Raw genomic sequence first — 8,017 nt, forward strand, 5'->3', positions numbered from 1 at the left:
AGGTGGAGACGTGTGGGTTACAAAGTAAAGTGGCACCTTCTCACAGGCAGCATAAAAACACATTGCTGTTTAATTTAGGTCTGCTGTTGAATGAGGTGACAGTACTGTGGTGCCAGTTGCTCCAAGAAGTATATGCTAAGTGAGTTAGGACAGAAAGAGGATTGGTGGTGATCAGTGCCCTTGAAAGACAAAGGAAGGAGAAGCGGAACTGGGCAAGGAAAGCCTTTGGTCTGTGATGTAGGCCTGACACCTGCAAAGGGAAAGTGGGGAGGGGCAGGAGAGCCTCCCATTTGACAAAGTTGCACCAGCTCAGTAGGGAGTTCCCTGGCCAAGTACTGCATTGAGCAGACACTAGAAGCTTTGCTGTGCTCAGCATTAAGGCCAGGAACTCCCTGGGGAGAGCATAACTTGGGCTCAGAAGCTGAACTGACTCCTGGAAATGTTCCAGCTGGAGGCTCCCTGCTCTCCCTGTTGCTGAACGGCAACTTCTACTTCACAGGAGAACCTTCAGGAGTGCTACACTTTCCTGGGTGCCGTAGCTGGCTGGCAGGCTCCACACACATCCACATCTCCACAGACATTTGAGGAGCCATTCCTTCAGGATTCCACACTCCCTGTGGGGAAACTGAAAGCGGAGGGTTTCTAGGGTGAACTTGCGCTCCGTTGTCAGGTCCCCTCGTGGGCTGTGACTGGAGTTCACTGCCTTTCTCCTTCACTGTATGTTCTCTATTCTCCTCCCTTTCAGTTCCCACTAATGCTCTTGGTGCTTCCTCACTGGTGTGACCAAAATCCTCCTTCCTGAGGGATCAGAGTCCCTGGTAGCCACAGTCTTTGTGAAGGGCTGGGGATGTTTCATTTGCACATTCACAGTTACAGCTGGGCACAGGAGAGGCCAGAGATGACCAAGTCGAGTCCCACAGGTGTACCTGGTACCCCCGCTGCTGAACAGCAGTCCTGCTTCCTGGTACCAACCGGGCTCCTTTAAACTGGAAGAGATGGCTCTTCATGCTTGTGGGTTTCTGGAATACAAAGTGTCCACATTGCTTATAGTTTAATGTGACTTTTGCTGAACATGACAAATCTTTTTTAAAACAAAAGATTTGTTGATTGATTTGAAAGGCAGAATGACAGGACAGGGAAAGGAGGGAGGAAGAAAGGTGGGGCTATATATATAGATGTTCCATTCACGAGTGCTCTCTCCAAATGCCTACTACAGCCAGAGCTGGGCAAAGCCAAAACCAGAACCTAGAAATTCCATCCAAGTCTCCCATGTGGGTGGCAGGGGCCCATGGACCTGGGCCATCATCTGCTGCCTCCCAGGATCATTAGCAGGAAGCTGAACTGAAGTATGGTGTAGCTGGAACTTGAACCAGGTACTTCAGTATTGGTTACAGGCATCCAGAGTGGTGCTTATCCTGTTTCTCCACAGAACCCCAAGAGAAGAAGGACAAAAATCTTAAGGGCATAATTGAGAGCGATGATGAGTATGGCCTCTCTTGCTTCTTCTTTTCCTGGTTCTCAAACCCATGTTTTTTCCTGTGGAGATGCAGCACCATGTAGAGGTCACAGACCCAGTGTATTTATTTGATTCTGGAAGAAGGCACCACTTCCACACCAATGAGCCACCTCTGAGCAGGCCATGCAGGACTGTCTTTCAATTCTCTCAGGAATATGTGTCTTCCCACAGCTACTAGCAATCAGGACATCTACTAAGCATCCTGCCTCTTCAAAGTAATGTCACTGATTTAATCCAGTAGTCCTAAAATGGGAATGATTTTACCCTTCAGGTGACATTTTTGGCTGTCCCAAGAGTGTGTGGGTGCTCCTAACGATAGTAGAGTTCAGGGAACTCATGGGTATCCTACAATGCACAGGACAGTCCCCCACAAGAAAGAATGCTCTGACCCAAAATGTCCATTGTGTTGATGCTAGGAGACACTGACACAACCAATAAATGCACTACATGCGGGATGTCCAGCTACTCCCGATCTCTGGCTGGAGAGCAGATGTCACTGCTGAGGACGCTATTCCTTTTCGTGGTCTCTGTTTTGTTAATGCAACAAGCATGGGCTTAGTTTTCACATGGGCTCATGCAGCACCACCAGCTCCCCTTTTTGTTCCTCAGAGGAACACCATTATGTTCACTTCTCTCCCTACAGTGAGAAAGATACACTGAAGTATCCGGTTTTTGAGTGAATTTAGCTTTTAAAAAGAGTTGTGCAATTCGGGACATGCTCAAGCTGACTTACCTCAAACGGTAGAGTTAGAAACATACCAGGGGATTCCAATTCAATCCCATCAATGTGGCATGTACCAATGCCATCTCACTAGTCCCAGTGATCAACTTCTGTTCACAATTGATCATAATGATAGGACTAAGAGATAAAGGGAGCACATAAACAAGACTAGTATCTGCAAATACTAGCTGATAGAATCAAAAAGGGAGAGAATGATCCAACATGGGAAGTGAGATACACAGCAGACCCATAGAATGGCAGATGTTCTAAACAACACTCTGGCCTCAGAATCAGCCCTTAAGGCATGCGGATCTGGCTGAAAAGCCCACGAGAGTATTTCAGGCATGGAAAGCCAAGACACTCTGGGGAAAAAAAAAAACCTAAATGAAAGATCTCTGCGAGTGAGATCCCATTGGAAAGAACAGGTCATCAAAGAAGGAGGTACCTTTCTCTGAAGGGAGGAGAGAACTTCCACTTTGACCATGGCCTTGTCTAAATATGATCAGAGTCAGTGAACTCAAGGGGCTTCCATAGCCTTGGCAGCTCATGACAAGAGCCTAGGGTGATTACTGAGGCCATAAACAGGAATGTCAATTTGTAAAGTCAACAACAGGAGTCACTGTGCACTTACTCCTCGTGTAGGATCTCTGTCCCTAATGTGTTGTACAATGTAAATTAATGCTATAACTAGTACTCAAACAGTATTTTTCACTTTGTGTTTCTATGTGGGTGCAAACTGTTGAAATCTTTACTTAATATATGCTAAACTGATCTTCTGCATATAAAGAGAAACAAAAATGAACCTTGATGTGAATGGAAGGGGAGAGGGAGTGGAAAAGGGGAGGGTTGAGGGTGGGAAGGAAGTTATTGGGGGGAAGCCATTGTAATCCATAAGCTGTACTTTGGAAACTTATATTCATTAAATAAAAGTTTAAAAAAACTTCCCAATTAAAAAAGACAGAAAAATCTCATAAAAATTTGGCTAAATTCCTGCAAGGAAGCAGGTTGAGTTGCTGACATGATCTGCGGAAACTGAGAGCAAGCTCAAGTCCCCAGAGGAATCCCAGGACCAGTGGATTTTGAAACTCCTTTCCTCCTACCTCAAATGGAACCTTTTCAGTAAAGACCTTGCTATGGTTTGGCTGTGATTTGTTTCCCAAGGATGCATATTTTGGAGGCTTGCTCCTCAGTGTGGCCATGTTGGGAGGTGGTGAACTTAAGAAAGAAGTTTTATATATTTAATTGAAAGGAAGAGCATGTCCATGAGTGTGTGTGAGAGAGAAAGAGCTTTCCCATCCTCTGGTTCACTCCCAAATGGCCTCAAAAGCCAAGTCTGGCCCAGGCCAAAACCAGGAGCCAAGTCTCTCATGTAGGTGGCAGGGACCCAAGTATTGGTCACCATCTGCTGCCTTCCCAGGCACTTTAGCCGGGATTTGGAACAGAACCATAGCAGCTGACACTTGAATCCTCACTCTGATATGGGATGTTGCCATTACAAGTGGTGGTTTAACATGCTGCACCACAATGCCTGCACCTAAGGGAGGTGGTGAACTTCCAGCACCCTGATGGGTGCCAGTTAGAGTCCCAGCTGACCCACTTTCCATCCAGCTCCCTGCTAATGTGCCTGGGAAAGCAGTGGAAGGTGGCCCAAGTCATTGGTCACCTGCATCTACATGGGAGACCCAGAAGCAGCTCCAGGCTCCTGGCTTTGAACTGGCCCAGACCCATCCATTGTGGCCATTTGAGGAGTGAACCAGCTGATAGAAGAGATCTATCTCTCTTTCTTAATTGCAAACTAATATGATCATCTTCCATTTTAAGTAAGTAGAAAAAAAGTAAGCCCAATAGCAAGTGAAAGGAAGGAAACACTAATGATTAGAATGGAAAGAAATGAAAAATACAGAGTAGAGAAGCAATAAAGAAAAAAAAAACAAATTAAAAATTGGCCTTTTGCGAAGATCAACAACATTGATAGATCTTTCATTAACCTGAGCAAAAAATGGAAAGAAAACAAAAATTATTGAAGTCAGGAATGAAAGAGAGAACAGTGCTACTGATGTTATATAAATAAAAATGATTATGAGAAATTACTAAGAAAACTGCATGCCGACAAATTATATAAGGTAGATAAAATGTAGAGATTCCTAGAAAGAGACAATTACTGAAATTGATTCAAGGAGAAATAAAAAACTGAATAAACTTATAACAGTTAAGGAGATTAAATTAGTAATAATATTTTTAAGAAAACATTCCCAATGAAAATCCTGGTACCTGATAATTCACTATGAATTTTATTAGACATCTAGAGAACAATTAACACCAATACTTCACAAACATTTTCAAAAAATAGGAACAGAAGGAGCACTTCACAATTCATTCTTTGAGGTTGATATCACTCAGATAAAAATATTACAAGGAAAAAAACTATGGACAGATATCTTTTATGAATTTAGACACAAAATTGTCAACAAAATGCCAGCAAATCAGAGCAATGTATGAAATTAAGTAAATGCTATAAAAAGTACTTACCATACAAAAGTTATACATATTTAGAATTTATCCCAAGAATATACTATTTGTTCAATATATAAATGTTAATCAAGTTATTATACCATATCAAGATGATGAAGGAAAAAAATCCCATGACCATTTCTATTAACACAGAGAAAACATTTGACAAAATCCATACCATTTTATGGTAGGAACACTCAATAAACAAGGAGTCAGCACAATGGCGTTCTTTGGCTATACCCTTTTATGCCTCTGCCTTGCCCTCACACATTGCAGACTTCTTGTTGCTGCACACCGTAGCATGCATCTAAATCTCCACACTCACTGGTTACCATTCTTTACCACTAGAGACACATTGATGGGCCCTGCCTTTCTCTGCCTCAATGCTTCCCCACAGCAGCTCTATCTGCCCCCCCCCCCACCTTCCAAATGCATCACTACCAGCTTCAGATGACTGTCCCAATCTATCACTTGGGTTTTAAAAAGTATGCTGTTGTTATTATTATTTTACAATACTTATTTATTTATTTATTTCTAAGGAAAGTCTGTGAGAGAGAAACAGAGACACACAGAGAGAAATAGATCTTCCACCAGCTGGTTCACTCTCCAAATAGCTGCAACAGCCAGGTGTGTGCCAGGCCAAAGCCAGGTACCATTAACACCAACCTGGTCTCCCACATGGACGGTAGGAGCCCAAGCACTTGGGACATCTGGTGCCTTCCCTGGTGCATTAACAGGAAACCAGATTGGAAATGGAGCAGCTGGGACTTGAACTGGCACTACAATATGGGATGGCAGAAAAGCAATCAGCAGCAAGCAGTGGCTTTGCCCTCTGTGGGACAACACAAGCCCCAATTCATCATTTAGTTTGCATATTAATATTAAATCCCGTGTTCTTAAGCAAAGTTTTCTGCCCACTCAAGGCTGGCTTAAGTGCTGTTCCTATTTGATTTTAGCACATTCTGTGCATCCAGGACTTACTACTTCTTGTCACTCTTTTTCATTGTACTGTAAAATCCTTAAGACAGAAGAATATCTGATATGTCCAAAGTCCAGGGCCTTCAATTTATAGTTTGTCATTCATATTTCAGCTGAGTGTTCCCACTCCTTAATGAATTGCATAAATTTAGCCCAAACTTTGTTTACAGTCCAAAGTCCTGCCCACTGTCCCTAACAGTTCCTTTTCCTTCATCCTTGCCTTTATTCAGCTTTGATCCCACAAAAATATGCACTGTTACAATGTCAGCCCACAATTCTGAGAACCTTAAAAGCAGTGATTTTTGATGTTATTAAAAAAAGAACCCTGGTATTCACTCAATAATTCATATTCAACTTTCTTTCATTTTCTGTTATTAGTTATAGTAGATTTACTGGAGAATGTGCACAGTACAAGTCTTCCTTCCCTTTGGTCACTCTCTTCCCCTTACTCCCTTAGTCCTTTTTAAAAGTTCAAGATGTTTTAAGTCATGTATAAGAGACACAGCTCCTGGGAGATATTAATGACATCTCCTTTTTCAGTCTATTAAGTTTTGGTTAAACAAAAACTCACTAACCCAGATGATATTGAATGGTGAGAAAATTCATTTTTTTCAACTTTAATTAAAAAATATAAATTTCCAAAGTACAACTTTTGAATTATAGCAGCTTTTCTCCCCATAACCTCCCTCCCATCCGCAATCATCCCATCTCCCATTTCCTCTCCCATCACATTCTTCATCATGATTCATTTTCAATTATCTTTATATACAGAAGATCAACATAGTATATACTAAGTAAAGATTTCAACAGACTGCACCCACACAGACACACAAAGTATAGAGTACTGTTTGAGTAGTAGTTTCACCATTAATTCTCATAGTACAACACACATTACGGGCAGAGGTCCTACATGGGGAGCAGGTGCACAGTGACTCCCATTGTTGATTTAACAATTAACACTCTTATTTATGATGTCAGTAATCACCCAAGGCTCTTGTCATGAGCTGCCAAGGCCATGGAAGCCTCCTGAGTTCACCAACTCCAATCTTATTTAGACAAGGCCATAGTCAAAGTGGAAGTTCTCTTCTCCTTTCAGAGAAGGGTACCTCCTTCTTTGATGACCTGTTCTTTCTGCTGGGATCTCACTCAGAGATCTTTCATTTAGGTCATTATTTTTTGCCACAGTGTCTTGGCTTTCCATGCCTGCGAAACTCTCATGGGCTTTTAGGCCAGATCCGAATGCCTTAAGGCCTGATTCTGAGGCCAGAGTGCTGTTTAGGGCATTTGCCATTCTGTGAGTCTGCTGTGTATCCCCATTCCTATGTAGGATCATTCTCTCTTTTTTAATTCTATCAATTATTTGCAGACACTGGTCTTACTGATGTAATCCCTTTGACAGTTAATCCTATCTTTTTGATCAGTTATGAACTGAAACTGATCACTTTAACAAGTAAGATGGCATTGATACATGCCACCTTGATGGGATTGAACTGGAATCCCCTGGCACATTTCTAGCTCTACCATTTGGGGTAAGTCTGAGTGAGCATGTGCCGAAATGTACATCTTCTCCCTCTCTTATTCCCATTCTTATATTTAAAAGAGATCACCTTTCAGTTAAATTTAAACACCTAAGAATAATTATGTGTTAATTAAAGAATTCAACCAATGGTATTAAATAGAACAACAACAACAAAAAAACACTATTAGCCTTTTTAGCATCTGTAGAGCTGATGATATATTTCTTCTTTTAACAAACATTGAACCAATAATCAATTTATTTGAGAGACAGAATTCCCCTATGCTGATTCACTTCCCAAATGCCTGCAATGGCCTGAGCTGGGCAGGCCAAAGCTGGAAGCTGGGAGCTCAAACCAGGTCTCCCATGTGGGTGACAGGGATCTGACTCCTTGAGCCAATACATTATCCTCCCAGGATCTTCACCAGCAAGAAGCTGGAGTCAGGAACAAGTGCCAGGTACTGACCCTGACACTCTGATATGGAATGTGAATGTCTTAAACATATGCTACTCTACAGTCTTCTAATCTTTTAACAGTTTTATTTTATTTTTCACTTTATTTGAAAGGCAGAGACAGAGAGAGACAGATAGGTATCTTTCATCCACTGGTTCACTCTCCAAATGCCCACAGTAGCCTGGGCTGGGCCAGGCCAAAGCCAGAACTTCATCCGGGTCTTCTCTGTGGGTAGCAGGGACCCAATTACCTGAGCCATCACCTGCCTTCTCCCAAGGGTGCACATTAGCAGGAAGATAATGGAAGCAGAAGAAGAACTTG

Source organism: Oryctolagus cuniculus, chromosome 7, assembly GCF_964237555.1.
Source record: "Oryctolagus cuniculus chromosome 7, mOryCun1.1, whole genome shotgun sequence".
In the NCBI taxonomy this organism is placed as follows: Eukaryota; Metazoa; Chordata; class Mammalia; order Lagomorpha; family Leporidae; genus Oryctolagus; species Oryctolagus cuniculus.